Raw genomic sequence first — 20,166 nt, forward strand, 5'->3', positions numbered from 1 at the left:
TTATAAGGGTGCGGAGCCCATTAACCCCCCCAAAAAAAAAAATAAATAAATAAAAAATAATAAATGAAATAAAAAATAAATAAACAATAAAAATTTAAAAAATCAACATGTATATAATCTAATCCTGGTAGAGAGCGACATTCTGAGATCAATGACGAGCCTAACATGGTGACGAGAATAAAAATACAACTCACTAATCATCTTCCATCTAACTAATATTAGACTCAAATGTGAAGAAAAACCGAAATTTCATCTTTGTTCTAGTGTAATAAGTGACAAAAATAATAAACACAAATCTTAACATTATTTTTGACGCAATCAATACTGAATTTCAAAAGTGCGGAAATGTGCATAAAATTGATTTTTTTTTTCCAATTGCCCTTTTTAGGGTGTGTAATAAAATGAAGTTAAATGGGTGTTACATTGTTCATTCAAGAACAGCTTAGTCCATTTTTATTGTAAATATTACACAAATCATTACGTTTATTTCTTCTCATTCTCATATCTTATGTGTGATTGACTTTTTAGCATTCTGGAGAAATGGAAAAAAATAATTATGATGATAATAACGAAACATTCTTACCAAGTGCACAATAACTCTTCAATTTTTTAATGCGATTTCTAATTCTCAGGAAATACTATTATTATCATATTAATCGAGAAAATGCATAACAAAAAGTACATAGGCACTATTTCCAAAGACTGTTCAACCATTCATCTTATTTGTATAACTGCGAATAAGTGTCACTCGATCGACTCGCTATCCCTCAATAGGTCAACTTTTAGTGATCCTGTTTAATTTCAAAGATAACTAACCATGGTAATACAACCGTCCTGAACATAAACACTTCCGCTTTCAGCACTGTTAATTACAATCAATCCCACGGCTTATGGCCGAAATCTCAATATGAATTGTTTACATGGAGATGTAACTTATCAGAGCGGTTGAGCCTCCTAAGAAATATTATCCTTCTATGTAAGGATCATCCACATCTGACAGGTAGACGTTTGATTTATTGCTCAATTTCTGTACTTATATACAGATCTTGGATATCACGCTGTGTGGGTACCAATATTAGGATCATTATGAGAGATTCGAATATGGTTGGATACTTCAGGTGGAAATATGATGATATAGAGTTAAACTGGGGAACTGACCGTGTTTGTAACTTCTGAAACTTCTGAATACTGCTACTCAGTGGAGTACCTAGGATTTCCCACATGGGGGTGGGGCAAATTCGTCCGCCAAAAAAATTGACAAGCCAAAAAAAAACAAAGGTCTTGTCTTCAACCACAAATAAAGTATTTCGTACCAGAAAAAGAAAAATTGACAAGCAAACAAGAAAAAAAAAATGTCTTCAAGTTCAAAAGAGCGGCGGCCATCAGGGATCAGTTGATCAGTTGTGACTCGTTAGGGGGGGCAGTCTGCCCCCTCTCCCCCCGTATTTATGCTAGTGCTGCTACTATTAATGCCACTACCATCAACACCACCACCACCACTCCTACTCCTACCACTACTACTACTACTACCACCACCACTACTACGACTACCATTAAAGAAAATAGATGATGATTATAACAATGATTGTAACAAATATCCAATGATTATTAATCTCTTTACTCTAATTTTGGTTATCGCCATCAACATTCATCATGCTGTGTGCTGGTTGTGTTTATGTCCCTGCTTGAATCATGGTATATATTTTTTATTCGACCTGGGCAATTTTGGTCTTTAATGAAAATCATAACATATTTGCAGAATCATTCCGTTTATTTTTCAAAGTGAAATATTACCTTTAAATGCTATAAACAATCAACAATAATTTACGTCACATATATTATAGTGATAAAGCTTCAAGAGCAGGCTGGTAATATCTAGCCTGCCGTGCCCCCTACCTAATCAATCACGGTCATATCTCTTAGCACGACAGGTATTATGCCCCAGTCACATACACCTAACCGATACCAGATTGAAAACAGACGGTTCGTAGCGTTAACACTACCTCGATCACGAAAACCGATATCGATTATGGATTGATTTCAACGACGTGACCGAGGGCTAGGATGTTTCCCGTGTCCTATCGAATCATATTCTAAATGTCATGTCGTTTATGAAGGGATAATTTTGTCCACCGAGTTATATCCGCCCTGAGACCATTTATGTATGCTTAACGAATTTTTAAATTATCTCCTGAGAACTGCGTACGCGTTTGGTGATAAATACTCTGTTCAATTATTTAGCGTAATGTTACCCCATGCCCCCATCTTCCCGTCCCTCGCGCATGCGTGGAAGACAGAAAGAGCACAAACGGGTCGTGTACATGCATTCTAATGTTTCTTGGTTATATTGTATGAAATTTGTAAACATGATGAGATGTAAACGGGAGGAACGTAATACATCTTTTGCTATTTTATGATAAATTACTCTTCTAAATCATAAATTAAATAAAGCCTGAAAGTCTTGCTTCATTAGGACTATAAGATGCAACACGAATCATCCGTATGTAGTAAAAAAAAGAACCAACACCACAATCTTCTCCTATAAATAATATAATGTTGGTAAGCAAGAAGGAATGATAGTAATGATAAGTTAAGCTTATTATAGCGTTTACATAAAAAAAATCTCTAAGCGCCTTACATTAAACAGTAAGTCACATAATTGTAATAACATTACATAACATAAACATAAGAGGTAAACTACACAATATAATTGCTCAACAAATGTTTATTTCATGGTGAAGGGATGACATCTAAGTGCCTTCTTGAATGATTCAACTGTTGTCTTGGTTCCTATATGCGCAGGGGTAACGTTTCCAAAGTGAGGGTGCAATGAAGGCAAACTTAATGTTCTAGAAATATAGTATCAAGGAAATGAACAAATACAATCAAGTTAATTAACTAAAACGTCAATATATAGGCCTATATAATTTGAATGGAATGGATGAATAATCATAGATATATTTGTAACGAAAAGAACAGAATCGTTGGTTGTTTCCTGAACTGTACCTGACACGACGGAAAAGTCTATGAGAAGCTATGCGGGGGGTTTCATAAATGACTGGAGTATGGTAAGCCATGGTAGGTCTATCCCATCCTTGCTTTAAAAGCAGAAGTATTTTTTTAGCGTAACTGTTTTTCCCTAATTCTTTACATACTTATCTATACAAGGTCTATAATTGGCACAAACAAATTTTATCAATGTAAAACACTCATATTTTTACCAATACAGAAATGAAATTGCCACATTTTGTATTTTTTTGCAAATAACTTTATCTCAACAGCCCTGCAAAGCTCCAGGGGGTATTTTGTACTGGAAAATGTTGACAACAGAATGAGGGTCTTTGCTACAAAAAAATTGAGGTCATTTATTCCAGGAAGAAAAATGACAAGCAAACAAGGTATTCAATAGTCTTGGCTTGACATATTCAACTAAAACATTATTATTCCTCTCAATGGGGGGGGGGGGTGGCGCAGACCGGATGCCCCCACCCTGGATCCGCCAAAGGTGTGTATGGTCAGAACCAGGAGTGAATACATTTCTAGACAGGTTTCCAAATTTGCATATGGATTTTATTATTGTACCCCCACATTAGCCCAAACCTCGACTTAAGCAGTGGCTGAACGGGCGTAATATTGTTACATCAGCGTTAGATATGAAATAAATCGTTGTAGACATACACAGAGTGTGATGTCATGAATCTGTAAAGCTCCCTATCGTCAAGACACAAGTCGTGAAGTTATTTGTTTGCAGGACCCACACCGAGTAAAATAGTGATACCTGGAGGACGCAATGACATATTAAGAACTGATTGAATTTCCAAGGCGAAAAACACCTTTTTTAATTACATCAATGCAAATATGTATATGTTTATGCGTTTCGGTCTTTTATTAATGATATCTTCACATCTACAGCTGCAGGCCATACTCACCCACCTAGTACCGTAATTTGATGTGATCTGATTTCAGGAGTATCATAATTACCTGGTGGGTGTTTCATAAAGCTGTTCATAAGTTAAGAGCAATTTTAAGAACCACTGGTGAACCTTTCTTGCGTGCTAAAAAATCACCAATGTAATTTAAAGGTGAATGTCATTTACCATAAGAAAGGATCACCTGTCGTTCTTAAAAAGTCACTCTTAACTTGCGAACAGCTTTATGAAATGACCCCCCCCCGTGGTCTTGTGTCAATCATTAATGACAATATAATCTTTAGTAAATTCTAAGTCAATATTAAATTTGCTTGTAATGCGCAACAGCGAACCAATGGTTGCATAAAGTAAGCAGAATGGTTTTCATCGATTAAGTTTTGGTTCAATTCGATTTAATTACGTCATTTTTAAATCACAGAAGAGCTCTGTACTCCCAAACACTGAGAAGTGTTCGCATTCCGACGCAGAACGAATCAAGAACAAAGTAAATGTATTGACAATACCGTTAAATGACAATGAACAGCTAATTTCAATTTATCTAAAATTTGCACTGATTAACGGTAACGGCAGTTTCAGAGCTGACGCGAAATTTTAAGTCTAGGTCGAAACTTGCTGTTCTGATTTATCAACTTTCTACCTTTTATTCATTATTATTTTTTATATATTTATTTACCACTCGTGGGTTGAAATTTAACAGAACAGGTCTGTTTAAAAAGGGGGAAAGAGTGTTTTATTAAAGGAAATTTGTAAGGTTCCATACACCAAACACCAATTTCCTGTAAGATTACATAATAATAATGTAAGATTACGCAATCTGGTAAGATTACAGGTGTTCTCGAGACTCCGCTGCAGGAACTTCTTTTACTTTCAGGATAAATTTATGGATATCTTTTCTAACAGTGTACTACTTTCGACAGTTCCTTAAAAGAAAATAGTATTGCTATAATTATCATACGGTTCTTAAATACGCAGGTGATTCTAATCTTGCCTTGGTTTCAAATGGAGCAAAGTCCAAGAGAAGTATCATTAATCAAGATGTATCGAGATAGGTTCGAACTCCGATCGTTAGTGATTTTAAGCCCATTATCCCCAAAAGCTCTTACTGCGAGCTCGCATGTGGATGGGTTTCTTTCGGTTTTACCTGTCGATTTTTCGAGGCCACCATGACAGATGATTTTTTTCTCTCTCTCTCGCCGTGCATATATCGACGCACACACAACAAGAATAATGCCGTCTGAAAGCTAATTGAGAAAGATAAATTGAGAGATAGAGATGCAGATAGGACCAGCTCACATGTACGTTAAACATAACGCCGTCGTGGTTAATAATCGTGTAAAAAAAATGCGCTCGGATTTCCAAGTGATCCGAAATAGGGAGAGATCTTCTTTATCGGCGGTTTAGCCAAATCTCAGTTTGCCCGACGAATTTCAAGCCGCAACTTAAAAGAGGACCACTTGATCTAAATGATCTTGAGCCAAAACCAACCATGGTTTAACGATAACTTGATAATGCTGGTACCTTTTAAAGAAAGAAATGAAGAAGTACAAAATGAAGGAAGGCGTGAACGACCATTGACCAAGGCTGGAGGGAAATTTTTACCGCAAGTTAAAACCATGGAGATAATTACATCTCTATCTAAACAACAATTATTATCTTCATATAAATATCTCTATCTCTCTGTCTATGCTTCCCCCAAAAGACATTCACATTGCGGAAGTCTGAACACCTTCCGAACACAATGAAACTTTGCTGGGTGCAACACGAAATTGAAATTATAGCTCATTTTATGTTCTTACATATGATGGAAAATGAAATTTGTTTAATGCCAGTTTGGAGGCGTTAAATGCGCCCCCTTCTACCGTCTGTCGTAACTTACTATCATTGTGCATTTAATATCAAATAAGTTTGTTTTCTTCTTCTGATTCAAAGTATAAATAAACACAAAGCATCATTGGAATAAAAATGAAACGGTGATGTTTAAATAAAAGAAAAATAAAAGCTGATTTGTCCAATCGTTCCATAACGATCACGACGATGAACACGTATAACAAAACACAATAAGCCAGTTTATAATTAGATCACAATTGCCATTTTACTCCAGGGCACATGTAGGTGATTGTGAGCTTCCCCTTTTCTAAACTACTAAATAATGAACAGATTTCGATCTGATGACCTCAATACGGACAAGGCACCACAATATAATTTTCTCCATTCTGTATATTTGAAATAAAATTTACAACGAGCTCAAACAGAAACAAATACAGCCGACCCAGTCTTCCCTACAATTCAGCAAGATTTTGTTCGACATCGTCCGACGTCGTTTGAGTGAAGAGTCGAAAGATCATGCAGCTACAGCCACACCCTACATCCTAACTCCAAACCGAATGACGGACTGTCATTGTTAATAACGCAGTAGATTTGGTCAGTCAGGGGCGCATACATTCGTAGTTCCGAAGCTTCGTTATTCCGAAGGTTCAGATATTCCGCAGGTTCGTTATTCCGAAGGTTTGTATTTCCGAAGGTTCATAATTCCCAATGTTCGTTAGTCCGATAACGAATAAGGTTCATAATTCCGAAGGGTTCATTAATCCGAAAACGAAATGAGGTTCGTAATTCCGAAGGTTCGTTAATCCGAAAACGAAATGAGGTTCGTAATTCCGAAGGTTCGTTAGTCCGAAAACGAAATGATTAACGAACATTATTTCGTTTTCGCAGTATCGAACCTTCGGAATAACGCCACAAATGTTCGGATTAACGAACTCTTTTACGTTTTCTGATTAACGAACATCGAGGTATAGGCAATTTACGTATTTCGGAATTACGAAGTTGGTTTAGCCGTTGGGACCAAAGCATTATTTCGTAACAGAGTTTTAAGACATCGCAACAAAGCATAGTGAGTAGTATGCATGTAACTGCTATTTTACCTCTGCTTTTCATGCAGGCCTTCATTTTTTAAACACCGATCGGTCTTCTTGAAGCGATGACGTGCTCAAAACCGAACAGCGTCCTCTAAAACTCAAAGAGATACCTTTACAGGATACAAACTTGCGTCTCTTTTTGGACATCCTTTTATCTCATTTCCAGCCCTTTCACAAAACGACTTTATTAGGGTTAGGATACGGAGAGTGTACTGCACGTCCATGCCCAATAACGTAATTCCTTCCCGATACTTCGTTCTCATCAAAATCGCACTTGTATCTAAATTGTTGACCACTTTCCTTGCCATTTCTGATACCTCGAATGGCAAGGTAAACGGTTCCGTTTATTCCGGAGATATATTGATTAAATTGATCCGAACCCCGTAGTTAGTGGGAGAAGAGCGAAGCAGTGATATTGAAAATAGCAGTCTCTTTGGGTCTATGCAGTACCGAGCTGAGCATGTGGGTAGGAGAAGTAAGGCAAAGACGATGAAATGTGAGTAAGATTGTGAAAGCAAGCACAGATTGGATGTGTAAGGGATTCCGCTGCATAATCTGCATTGCTATGTTTTCAATGTTTTTAGAACATGAAATAGGCTAATATTCAAGATACATTACTAGGATGTTCAATTGCAATGCAAGCTCAAAAGCTGTGTTTTTTAAGTTCACAAAGTTTCTAAAAAGATTGGCTACAATCACTTTGAAAATAGTTTGATATAAAATCTATATTTTTTATGTAAAAGACGTCAGTTCTAATGTCAATTCTAATGAAGGAGGAATAACATCGCACAAATTATTTGATATAAAGCGGAGAAACATGAATTATTGAACTACAAAACTTTGATCAGGATGAAAAGGTTTTGGCGACTGTGACAGTCCCGTGAAGAAGAACAAAGGACTCGAAAAAATGCCATCAAACAGGTCATAAGTATAAATCTAATGGCAAACCAGAGGTTAAGAGACCCTCTTTGACACGAAAGCATGCGCTCCTGAAAACCTTAAGCCTCGTTGTTTTTCTCATGGCCACTCAGAAGCTATCAACATCATCAACACGATATTGAATGAAAGTTGTTTGTTTCTCCCGTGAATGACGCGTCTCCAAGAAGATGAACAATAATGGCATAGGTAGTGGGCTCAGTGAAATATCAAAGGGATGGTCCGGGCTGGAAATATATTCTTAATATTTTCTAATGTTATTACATAAAATCATATTTTTTCATTATTTCATATTTCTATGAATAATATTATGTCTACCTTATAATGAAATAAGTTGCAGCAATAAATATCTAATACACTAAATCAGTTGTCAATCCAATTTCTCTAGTTCTTGGAGAGGAAAAAATTGAATAAACCTTATTTTATATAATGAAATACATAAGAACAAGTAGGGATGTGACATCATCAGCCAACCTAATGAATATTTATGACGACTGTTTTCACAAAATATTGCTAACTTTTGAAATTCAATAACTGTGTTATTTGTTATACGATATCGATGAAATTTTCTGCATTTGCTCAGTGAATTCTACTCTATTTATTAGTGTTTTCAGCCCGGACCATCCCTTTAACTGATCTTTAACCAGTTGGTGTATATATTATTTCACCCAACATGATCTAATCCTAGTCAGTGTAACCAGTTCGTCTACTAATCATTTCGTCCAACTGCAATTTAGCCCTTTTACCATCTTGTCTAATATCCACTAGGGCTATGCCCATTTCGTCTATCATCCACACGGTCTAACGCCACTTAGTCCTTATGGTTAGACCAGTTTATGAACCAAATTTCCATTTGGCAACATTGGAAATATAACGTAGACGTAGAAGTGGATATTATACTAACCGAGTATGAGACTAAGAAACTTTTTTGCTTGAATTTTTGTCCTGACATAAATCATCATTAAGTGAGAGTAAGGATCCTTTTTTTCTTTCTTGCCAAATTTTTCATGACATAAATCGCCCTGGAAGATAAATGTCCCCCCCCCCTTTGGCAAATCATGGATCCGCCCCTGCTCCGAAGTCTATAGACCGACCATATGATTTTAGACCAATTGGGTATAAGCCATGGTTTCGTATTTTATTAAAAAAGGGAAACAGTTGGTTATGTTTCTGTCACGCTTGAATCCAGAGTGGTCTTACTGCATTGTTGGATTCACCTTCTTATTTGTGAAGTACATTTGTCAGTAATACTAAATAGTTAATGAATCCTACCAGAAATACACTCCTTCATGCCGAGTGTTGAATCGAGACAACAACTCAACAATATCCCACGAGCGCAGAGAAACAAACTTTTTTAATGTAAGATTTTATCACCTGACTTCAAAATAACACTCAAAATATGTTCATTTCCTTCAGGTGAGGTTCACTACATTTTTAACACCACTGTATATATCGGAATGTGAACAAACCTGCCAAGGGTTGATACCATTTGCTGTTGGAAAACAAATTATCGAAATTCGCTGAACTGTTCTCGCTCCCTCACCCCCTATTCTTGTTCTCGTTTTTGTTTCTGTTTCCCGTGCCCTTCTATTCTTCGGTTCCATCCGTTCTCTTTCTCAGCATTCTTTTCGTTCTTTTCCTCTTTATACACCTTAACAACATCTCACCCTTGTGTATTCAAACTGTGACTCTAGGTTTCTAGGTCTATCCTACCTCCTGGCCATATGATACTTTGCTCCCCTTTTTATTCTCCTTAAAACTTACGGAAAATATAACCGAATGACGTACGCGAAGGGCAAAATGTTCATAAAGTTGTCGCCAGGCAGTTTCCGCTTTTCGGCGCGAAAATGAAAATGTGACAATAAAATGAAATGTGTGCTTGTCTGCACACAACAGTGGAGTTTCATCTTCTCTTTGTTAACACGACCATAACGTGAATTTGGAGGTCAAATGCGGCTACGATGAATATTAGAATCTAGGAAAAAAATACCCACATCTGTTGGAAAACATGTTGTTTATTGTCGTCTTTGGTTAGAGCAATCGAGCACTCGGACAGATAGGTTGAAAGAAATGTTCAATGATCAAAATACGTAATCCATGCCCATCTTCTTTTCCTTCTAAACTAAAGGAGGAAGTTGTTCGGGCCCTATACCCAAACATCAGTTAAAAACCTTTGAAGACCTAGATAATTACAGATTGTCCCCAAAATCCACGTAAAGGTTGCGTCAGATTTTTAAACTACAATGCAAAAAAAATTTCTTCGTGCTTATAGCTCATTCGCTTCGCTCCCTCGCTTACATATCTTTGTGAACGTTTACGTATTCTTGCCCCTCTCCCCTAAGGAAAGTTTTCTTATACAGTCATGCATCCATATGTTTTCAAACTTTGTATATCTATAGTTAAATTAATGTCCACTTTTCTGATTCTATAAAGACCTTCAGGCATCATACCTTTACGAAATACCGTCATAACATGGGCACGATCGGTAAATATATTTTCCTGGTTAACAAAATCAAGCCACCTGCATCCCCTGTTCATGCTGTATGCCTCTCATAGAACCAACTCGATTAAGTCTTTAAGACAAGTAATGCGACCATATCTCCTTGGTAAACGATGGAGAACGAAGATATCTAAAAATTGATAATTTTACCGGGATATTTCGAAAATTTACTTTCACTCTTTACGTCATCTGCAAGTCGTATGGTTGATCGTAATTAATCTGTTTTCCGAATTCTAAAGAGATATGCTTCTATCATATTACCGTGCAAATTGTTAGGAAGAGCAAGTAATGGCTGGGTATACAGAGGAAGATATGTCTGTATACGAGTATATTCCATAAAATGAAAACGATGATAAACTAGCGATGGTACCTAAAAGTAGGACGGCTTTGCGTTTCAAGCTGCAGCGCGGACCTGCTCGAAAAGCCGATTTTCCGATGGACCTTTATTCCTAGAATAAAATAAGGTATGTTAATGCATCACCCCTTGAGAACATATTAAAGGCAATGGTTTCTAAAGGGGTTTATTGCTTCCCTTTATGCTATTGGTGGCATTAAGATGAATTATTTTCAATAACTGAGAAAAAGTTTTGTGAATGTGTATCGATTCATCGAAAGTCCGAAAAACAAAGTCTTTAAAGACAAATGTATTTATCATTCCATTCAAAAAGGAAAACATGTATTAAGAAAACATGAATAACTGAAATATAGATATGTGTGAACATTGCGTCTATAAAATAACTCAGCAGTCAGTTTAAAGGGTGGTGTTAAACAAAAATTGTCTAAACACTGATCAGCATGATCAGTGTTTAGACAATTGTTATTGGTGGAATAAAAACAATACTTTGCCTCCTCGCGGGAAGACTACCTTCTTTGTAGATTTAAAATATTTTTTTCTTAAAAATCAACCTTCCAATTATGTTTGAATGCTCTTTGAACAAAAAAAAACATAATCTAAATGAAAATGATATTCCAGGACGGTCACTATTAGATCAGCATGAAATCTACACGTCAAAACAACATGAATATTGTGTTTATAGGATTCCACAATAAGTTTATTTCCCATTTAAGAATGGGGAAGGGGTTTATAAAAACAATTGAATATGCTTTTACATGACGAAATACTTTATTAAAATACTGAAAATGTTAGGAGTTAATATGCATGCGAACTATATGAACACATTTAATACCCAGCAAGGTACAAACATAACAAAGCAACACGAGTAATTAGGATACGAAAATGGGTGCAAATATCATTTGCACCCATCCATCCCCCTATTTTTACATCACCGATCTTTGAACGACAGGGATGGAAGGGAGGAGTTTAAATATTAATATCATGTCAGAACACAACGAACAAAGATTATGATTGACAGAACCAAATTGGTCCAAACATAATTCTTTATTAAGTAAACCAGGCGGGATGAGTTTGATATTTGAAAACAATAGTCCTGCAGATGAAATACAATCACGAATAATTTCAAAAGTACGCAAAACGTCGGTTGTTTTGTGGCTTCAACATTTTGATAATACACGTATTCATTAACGGCATGGATGTTTACCCCTCTTAATTTCAGAGAGAAATTGGACCCTTTTTGTATTGCAATATTACAGACAAAGAGAACCTGAACTAAAAAAATCAGTAAATCACGTAAATGGGCATCGAAAATGAGCTGATTAGATTGAAATTACAATTGCATGAGCCCCTTCGTCTAAATAAAAGTTGCGAGAGAACAATCTTCTAATTTTAGGTATGCAAATGCGCTCAGATCTCGTCATGGCACAGAATTCCCGAAATAGTTCAGACAATTTAGAGACGGATAAAATATTGTTTCCTCGGAAATAAGCAGCTGACTGAATTACCAAATTGATTTAATTCACTCAAGATTCGGTGCACGATTGGGAAATGTTAGCTTGGCCTTTACCTTCCACAAGCCCTATACATCATCCCAACCGTGCTTCTGTCACGGGGTACAAACCAACTATCTAGTATCTCAATAAAACAACCCAAAATAAATCGGTTTTAGAGTTGGCCTTTGAACTTCAAACATTCAACTGATTGATTTAAGCATGTTGATATTTGGGCAGAGTTGATTAATTCAACGGTGATTAAGATATATCGACTTAAAATGGTAAATTATAGGATAATATGGACGCCGGAGATTCCAAATGTTGAAGGTTTAACTTTATGAGGGGGTAGGTCTGAGCTACAAACTCGAGGGCTGGCTATAATCGTCCCTTTTTATAATAAAGTTTTTCTGAAAGTGAAGGAAGTGATATTGAAGGAAAGAGTTTCACATTGTTCCATTTGTGTTTTTCTGATTAAACCTATTTCATCAATGTGTTCAAGGTGCTTCCTGAAAGTCTATGTATATACATTTCACCTGCTTCTCACTAAATGTTACAACAGTGCATTATTAATGATTATATAAAAGGAAGTGATACTGGCCAAGAGCCAACAATCATCTCGTGATTTTTTTATGAACGCAAGTGTACCTTATGTGTTAATTTATAGATCGTTACTTTATGAAAGTGTCATGGTTCAGTGGTTCGAAATCTGAACCAGCAAACAGAGGATCGTCGGTTCAAGTCCCAGCCACGACGCTTATTTCCCTCAGCAAGAGATAAAGATGCACTCGACCCAGGGGAGATGAATGGGTACCTTCTTCGAAATCTGTTGGCGTCGGAATCGGTATCCTTGCTTAGACGGGATGATTAAGGACCACATCCAGCGCCTAACAAGGGTAGGTAATATTGTGACAAATATAAATACCTCAATAGTATAGTGTGATGATTTTTTTTCAAATAGAAAGCAAATAAAAATACAAAAGAAATAGGATACTCGAGTTTTCAAGAGTCATTTTCTTTATGTCTAATGCATAACCGCATGGTTTAGTGATTATTTTTGTGTCGTTTATGTACGAGTTACATCATTAAGCGTCTACCGTTATCAATATGGTACATGGATGAAACAAATGATCATGGCCATAACAAAACGTCAAATAATCATCATTAAAACAATAGTCATCAAGTAAACATAAACATTTAATAAACATCAAGTACTCGAACAGATTGGTATTTTAAGAGACTCATCGTCATAATTTCACCCATGTTAACGTTGAAAGATAAGATTGCCCTGCATGAGCAGAGAAACCGGGCTGGGGAAGCACAAATTAGTTAACATATGGTGTGCAGGAAAACGGGCAAGAAAGGGAGAGAGCGAGTAAAGCGATCGAGGAGATCACATTTACCATGTCATGTTTCTATGCTGAAAGTGAACAATTATGTGAACACTTTTGGAGGATAAGTGTGAAAATAAACATTGTGGATAGAAAGAGATAAAGCGAAATGTAAAGTGGCTCTAACAGAAGTAATCCAAAAATTTCACGAAGAGCTACCCCCAACAAAAAAAGAAGTATGACGTAAATGCCCCCCCCCCAACAAAAAAACCCCACACAATATATATATATATATATATATACAGTGCGTATCAAAAAAAGTTTACACTTAGAAAAAATCCTGTAAAATTATATATTTGTAATATCCTGAAGGTTTTACCACATCTTAACATTGGTACAGATCCACTGAAGCGAATGACGATATAACTGTCGAAAAATATTTTCGCTTGAGTGAGCACCACTTACTTTTGAAAAGTTAATGAAAAATTATTTGCGCAGAACTCTGAAAAAGTTATGCGAACAAAAGTATACCTTAATCATGAAGAACACGAGGAATTTAGCTAGTAAAATTGATTTGATGATATATCTAACTTTTTTCAACTTGTTTCCATGCCAAAAACACTTCGAAGAGTGCATTGCGCCCCACCCCACTCCCCCACACACCAAGGCCATCGTGACGATATTTGCTTTACACTGAGCTGTGATTTACATGAAGTGGCTTAGGCTTCATTTTCATTTTAATAATCATTTTCAAGCTTGGGAAAAGTGTGGAGAAACAAGTATTAAATGAAAAATGAAATGTAAACCCACTTTAAATGATACAAACTTAGTGAAAAAATGCTGGAGATGTCTGATATAAACTTTTGTTTAGATTCAGTTATGTTCTCAGATCCAGCTGGCACAAAGAGGGTAAAGGTTGTGCTTACTAAGTGTTGAATTTAATTTCAATTGACTAAAAGTGCAAGGGAAATGGATGAGAAATGTTTCGCAGGGTAAGTTTGATTTCGCCCTTTCCCCTTTACAAAGCGTGAAAACAAGCATTTCTGTGCAAACAAATTTCTGCGAGCTTTACAAAAATGGACAATGCTCACTCAAGTGTAACATTCTGACAAAACTTTTACTTACATTAGATAGATGAGACTCAAACCTAAGATTATATGTGAAAAAATACCCACATGTTGTATATTTTTGAATTCCCAGGGCTTTTTCAAAGTGTAAACTTTTTTTTGATACGCACTGTATATATATACTCGGTCATAATAGAGGGGACATTTTGTCATTTAACAGATTAATGTTCTTCAAAACACATGTCGTAATGTATATCATGTTCTACCGATACCTAAACATAGTCTATTTTATGTCTCGCGCGCAGGTGGCGAGCATTTGTTAAGAACTAAACGGCAAATTTGTTGGCCAAGGACGGCTGTTGCTTCGTTTTTATCCAATTTATTATCACCAGATTGGGGTAGGTTTTCTATAGTAATTTGACTAACCTCAAGGGCGACTAAACTTTTAATATAATTCAAACATGTTCTTTCGAGGCCACATCTCATGGACAGCTCATATAACATTCAGAACATTCCGTCATCGTCTGATCATGATGTTTGTTCAAGGTCTTATCTGTAGAGTTTATCCTCACCTGTTAATACTAATCATTTCTAACCTTTCATCAGACTAGTCCGCGAAAATATGATTAGAAACGCCTTTAATAACTTAATTATAAAAAAACAAATCGTTCATGAATTTTGTTACAATTAGAAAGCCCCGGGATCGTTTGTATTTTTACTTGTTTATCAGCAAGAATATCTTTGCCGGATTCTGCCTTTAAATCTCCTCCCCTGTCCACCCCCTCGCTGCCCCCAGACCAACCCCAGGACTCGCATGGAGGATGTCCTCACACATCCATCTTCTCCTAACACTAAATGACAAATCGTGGAGCTGAGCTAAACACGAAAATAATAGAATAATTTATAAAGCCATCATTCAAGTCGAATCCGGTTTCGTCTCGAAACTTGACACCCTGAATGGATTTTACAACGTATTTTTATCACTGCTGGTATGAAAAAAATACATTAATAGGCTTGCAAATGTGTATCTGCAGTCCGTGTCTCTGGTAATGGAATGTTTGGATTGAAAACAGGCTCAGAATGCATCTGTATCAGTAATCGTGCACAGCAAAAACTGTGGTGTTAATCGGTGTACATAGACGACCACACCACTTATTTCATACACCGTTGTTAAATTGGTGGTGTTAGTTTTACACCTATAGGTGTTATTGAAACACCTTTTGTTGTTACATTTACACTCTTTGGTGTTATGTTTAATCTCTAGGGTGTAATTTTAACACCTCAGGGTGTGGTCCTCTATTAACACCAATTGGTGTCAGTTTTAACACCGCAGTTTTTACAGTGTGCCTTGCTACTTTTTTAAAAATGTCGTAATTCCCTCAAATGTTTCTTTGTCTGTTACACCTGTTTATCATGATGAGGAATCCACGATATCTTACTTTGGCCTAAATTCAGTTAATAGCAAACTTCATTATTAAAAAAAATGTTGCAAAAAAATGTTGCATCAAGCCCCACTGACAATGAAAAAGACGCGTGCAGAAATAGTTTATAAACTTGTGATATCCATATTGCTCAACATTGAACATTCTTGATCAAATTATTGTAAAAATTATAATTTATGATTCAACAGGCGAAAACACGCAAGGAGAAATACTAGTCTAGCGAAATGATGCGAAAATTACTTCAACCGAATGTGGAATTGTTTGCAGAGTAGCAACAAAACTCTTGTTTCGTAGAGCGCTGCTCGTGCGATTGCAAATTCAAAGGGTGCATCTATTGAACGACAATGATTCGAGTCCCGAATGAAAGAAATAGAAAGAAAAATTGTATGGAATGAAAGTCCATAGCCCCACCCGTTTGCTTCCCCTCCCCTTTTTGTCGGTCTCTCTCTATCTCTGTACTTCCAATTCTTACAGGGTCTGTCTATCCGTCTGTACATCTGTTATCTGTCCGTGATGCCCGTTGTATGTACATGTAACATGTATGCCGTGTTACCTTACTTGACCTTATTATCTCAAATTGTTATACATTACGTGAGTATGAAATGTAAATTTATATGGGCAATACAAGGGGGGGGGGGTTGATGAAGTTAAATTCAAAGGAATTATGTTTTTATGTGACATCATCTTTAAAGGACTTTCTGCAATGTAATATAGGATGATAAAAAAAGAGGAAGAAAAGAGGATGATAGAAAGATGATCATCAAAGATAGAGAAATAGTTCGTCAAACTCTTCATTACTGCTGTAATTCAATCGAGAGAGAAAAAAATGAATATGTCGTCTGCCCCCCCCCCTCCCGCTGCGCTTACCCTTATACCTCTCCTTTCTAGTTTTCACTTTCCATCATCCAAACTCTTCTCACTCTCTTCTCTATTTGATTATCGCATCAACAATTTTACATTTTGAATTTCACGATCCATCCAAGAGCGTCGGAAATGACGCCCTTTCTCTGTATTGCGGCTGTTGTTTTCGACTAGAATAGTCGCTCGAAGGAAAGGCCTCTTTTTTCTCGTTCAATGAATAATCAAATTACGTTGATATATCATTGGTCAACCAAGACATTTTCATTGAACGAAAATTCAACTATCTGTTGATAAACGAATCAAGGTAAAAATGAGGAGTTTTCCTCAGGCGGTATATTGCTTGATTCGTCGTATTCTGGGGGGTATTCAGTGTGGGGTGGTGGAGATCGGGATGGGAAATAAAATATTGGCCATTGACCACTAGCGTACCTACGGGGGGGGGGGCAGGGTGGCAGACCCCCCCCCCCTGACGAGTCACAACCCATGCAAGGGACCTATCCCTGCCCCCCCCCCTTTTGCTTGTTAATTTTTTGTCTCGCACGAAATCCTTTATTTGTGGTTGAAGACCTTTTTTATCATTTTTTTTTTGGGGGGAGACGATTTTGCTCCCCCCCCCGTGGAAAATCCTAGGTACGCTACTGCTAATCAATACCTTGCATTTTGGTACCCAAAATGAGAATTTAAAAATGTCGCAAAGTACATCGATTTCCATAAACACACATATAGCATACATATATCTAATTTAGACACAAAATGGTAAAGAGAAGATTATGCAATGAACACCCACATACATGTCACAAGCGCACCCCCCCCCCATTGTCTTTTATATATTTCACACCCATCAACCAGTACACACACCCACACATCTACACAATCACACACGCTCACTCGCTCACACACACCTCACATGAATACCCTGATGCTTCCATACACACGTAACACATAATATTAGTATATCCCACCCCACATACACATTTCTACTTAAAAGACAAGACTGCTAATATAAAAAGGGACAAAAACAATACGAACACAGATACAAACAAATTGCTTTATCCTGATGTCAGCGTTAACACTGCCAAGTCTCCTCAAAGAGATGATGAATAAAAATCAATAGCCCTTTGCATTTCTCTCTCGCCCTCTCTTTCCCTTTTCCTCTATTCCTCATATAATGCCTCTGATTTCAGTTCGCCTTGAGCGCCCCCCCCCCCCAAAAAAAAGGGGGGGGGGAGGAAGGGTGGTAGTCTCAACATCAATTACACTTTAAAAAAATATCTTTCATGTCTTCAGACTCATGCTCAACATTTTAACTATCTTGTTTGCAAAGATTTTTTTGGCGGGAAATATAACAATCAGTGCCGCAATTATGTAAAGGATACGTCACCCTTTGGCAATATGAACCCCTGTAAATCATGAGTACTATAACGTGTCCAAAAATATCAGCAATTAATTTTCCATAAAGTGTATCATTTACAATTTCCATAATTAAAGATTACAAAACCCATATTCACACACATTCGATGGCTAGACCCTTATAATGTATTTCCCTCTTACTGAGAACACACGTGTACTTACGCACATTCCCACATGTGCACATGCACCACACGCGCACATATCAAAGTCACAATTTTACACTTCGAACCCCGACACATCTCCTATACTGGGTTGCTATATACAAACAAATACACTTAAACACCCCCCCCCTCCACACACACACACACACCCGCACATACCCCTCTACATAAAACTTCAATGCACGCACCGTCTTTTTCTCTCTTTGGCAATCATAATGTATATCCACATGCACATACACAAAGCAAAACTTTATTTCCCTGCACATACACGAACACACCCTCTCACATGTACCCTCGCCCACACACTCACACCCTATCTAACCGCACACATAATACTGCACCATACACATAACAACCGTCACACAGGGAAACACAGTGTCACATAGCGTGTACCACAGTGATTTCACGGTGTGGAACACACTGGCCCGAATTTACAAAGGTGGTTTTAAAATCCACGGATGAGTCCATGGTTTATGCAGATTTCCTGTATAAATTACGGTTATTTTACCGAGTATCTTGAAAAATGTCCAATTCTGATACGCGCTTTTGACACAGTGCGTCAAATTGACGCCTGTTGCCGTGGTTATCCACGCTATTTTATTCATGAGTCCTCTGCTTGAGCAGTGGACTCATGAATAAAATAGCGTATCTAACCATGGTAACAGGCGTCAATTTGGCGCACTGTGTCAAAAGCGCGCATCAGCATTGGACATTGTGTTATACACGCGCCTGATACGCGCTAAATTAAGCGCCATTTGTACAGGAAATCTGCATAAACCATGGACTCAACCGTGGGTTTTAAAAACCACCTTTGTGAATTCGGGCGATGTGAAATCATCTACACACTGTTCATTTTGAGTCTTTCAACAGTGTTAATCAACCCGGGGGCCACTTCCATTCACGAGTGGATACCATGCGCGACCATGGGGTCTCGAAAAGCACCCTAAACACGTAATTTCCATATTCTGAAAATGCACCCCTTAACAAGTATTGGCGTGTCAAACCCTGCCCTTAACAAGTATTGGAAACAAATCGATACTCTTGGCAAATATTCCCTGAAATGAACCCCTAAACAAGTACAGGAATGTTTTATTGTTACGGGTCCTTTGGTTGTCGGCTTTACCTTACCTACGACCCCACCTTCTACACCTAGCGCAAATAGGACTCTAAACACGCAGTGTTGGGGCAAAAAGGACATCCTTTATAAAACATTTTAATTTTGTTTTATCATCCCCGCAAATTCGACCCTAAACACGTAATTTTCCTAGCGAAATAGATACCCTTTTTTCATTATTTTTGTGTTTTTGACACCCTTTTCACGTTACGTACGTAACGTGCCCTATCGTGAAAAGGACATCCTTTTTACGTGTTTTTTTTGTCGCGCATGGTATCCACTCGTCAATGTAATTGGCCCCCCGGGTTAATCACATATTCACAGAGTCCACCATGTCACCAGGTTGTGAACAGTCACACTGTCGAGGTGTCCATACACTGTAAAAACTCTGGTGTTGATTTAACACCAGCCTGGAATCTACATGTAAATATGTCAACAACAAAGAAGTGTTAAACAACACCAGTTTCCGTTCGGTGTAACACCCGATAGGTGTTCATACAACACCAATTAGTATCAAAACAGCATCGGTTTGATTCCAAACTGGTGTTGTTTCAACAATTCTCAGGTGTGGACATATATAGATTCCGGGCTGGTGTTAAATCAACACCGGATTTTTTGGAGTGTAGTGTGAAAATAATTTATCTTAATAATG

General features: G+C 37.3%; 1 long non-coding RNA gene across 1 annotated transcript in view; it reads right to left on the reverse strand.

The window, feature by feature from the left end:
* Positions 1-11,741: 11,741 nt before the first annotated feature.
* LOC121427808 overlaps positions 11,742-20,166 on the reverse strand; it is a 41,992-nt gene continuing 33,567 nt past the window's right edge. Inside the window, exon 3 of the long non-coding RNA XR_005971717.1 lies at positions 11,742-13,015. This is a non-coding gene — a long non-coding RNA (uncharacterized LOC121427808). The remainder of the gene's footprint in view (positions 13,016-20,166) is intronic.

Source organism: Lytechinus variegatus, chromosome 14 (assembly GCF_018143015.1).
Source record: "Lytechinus variegatus isolate NC3 chromosome 14, Lvar_3.0, whole genome shotgun sequence".
NCBI classification, from domain to species: Eukaryota; Metazoa; Echinodermata; class Echinoidea; order Temnopleuroida; family Toxopneustidae; genus Lytechinus; species Lytechinus variegatus.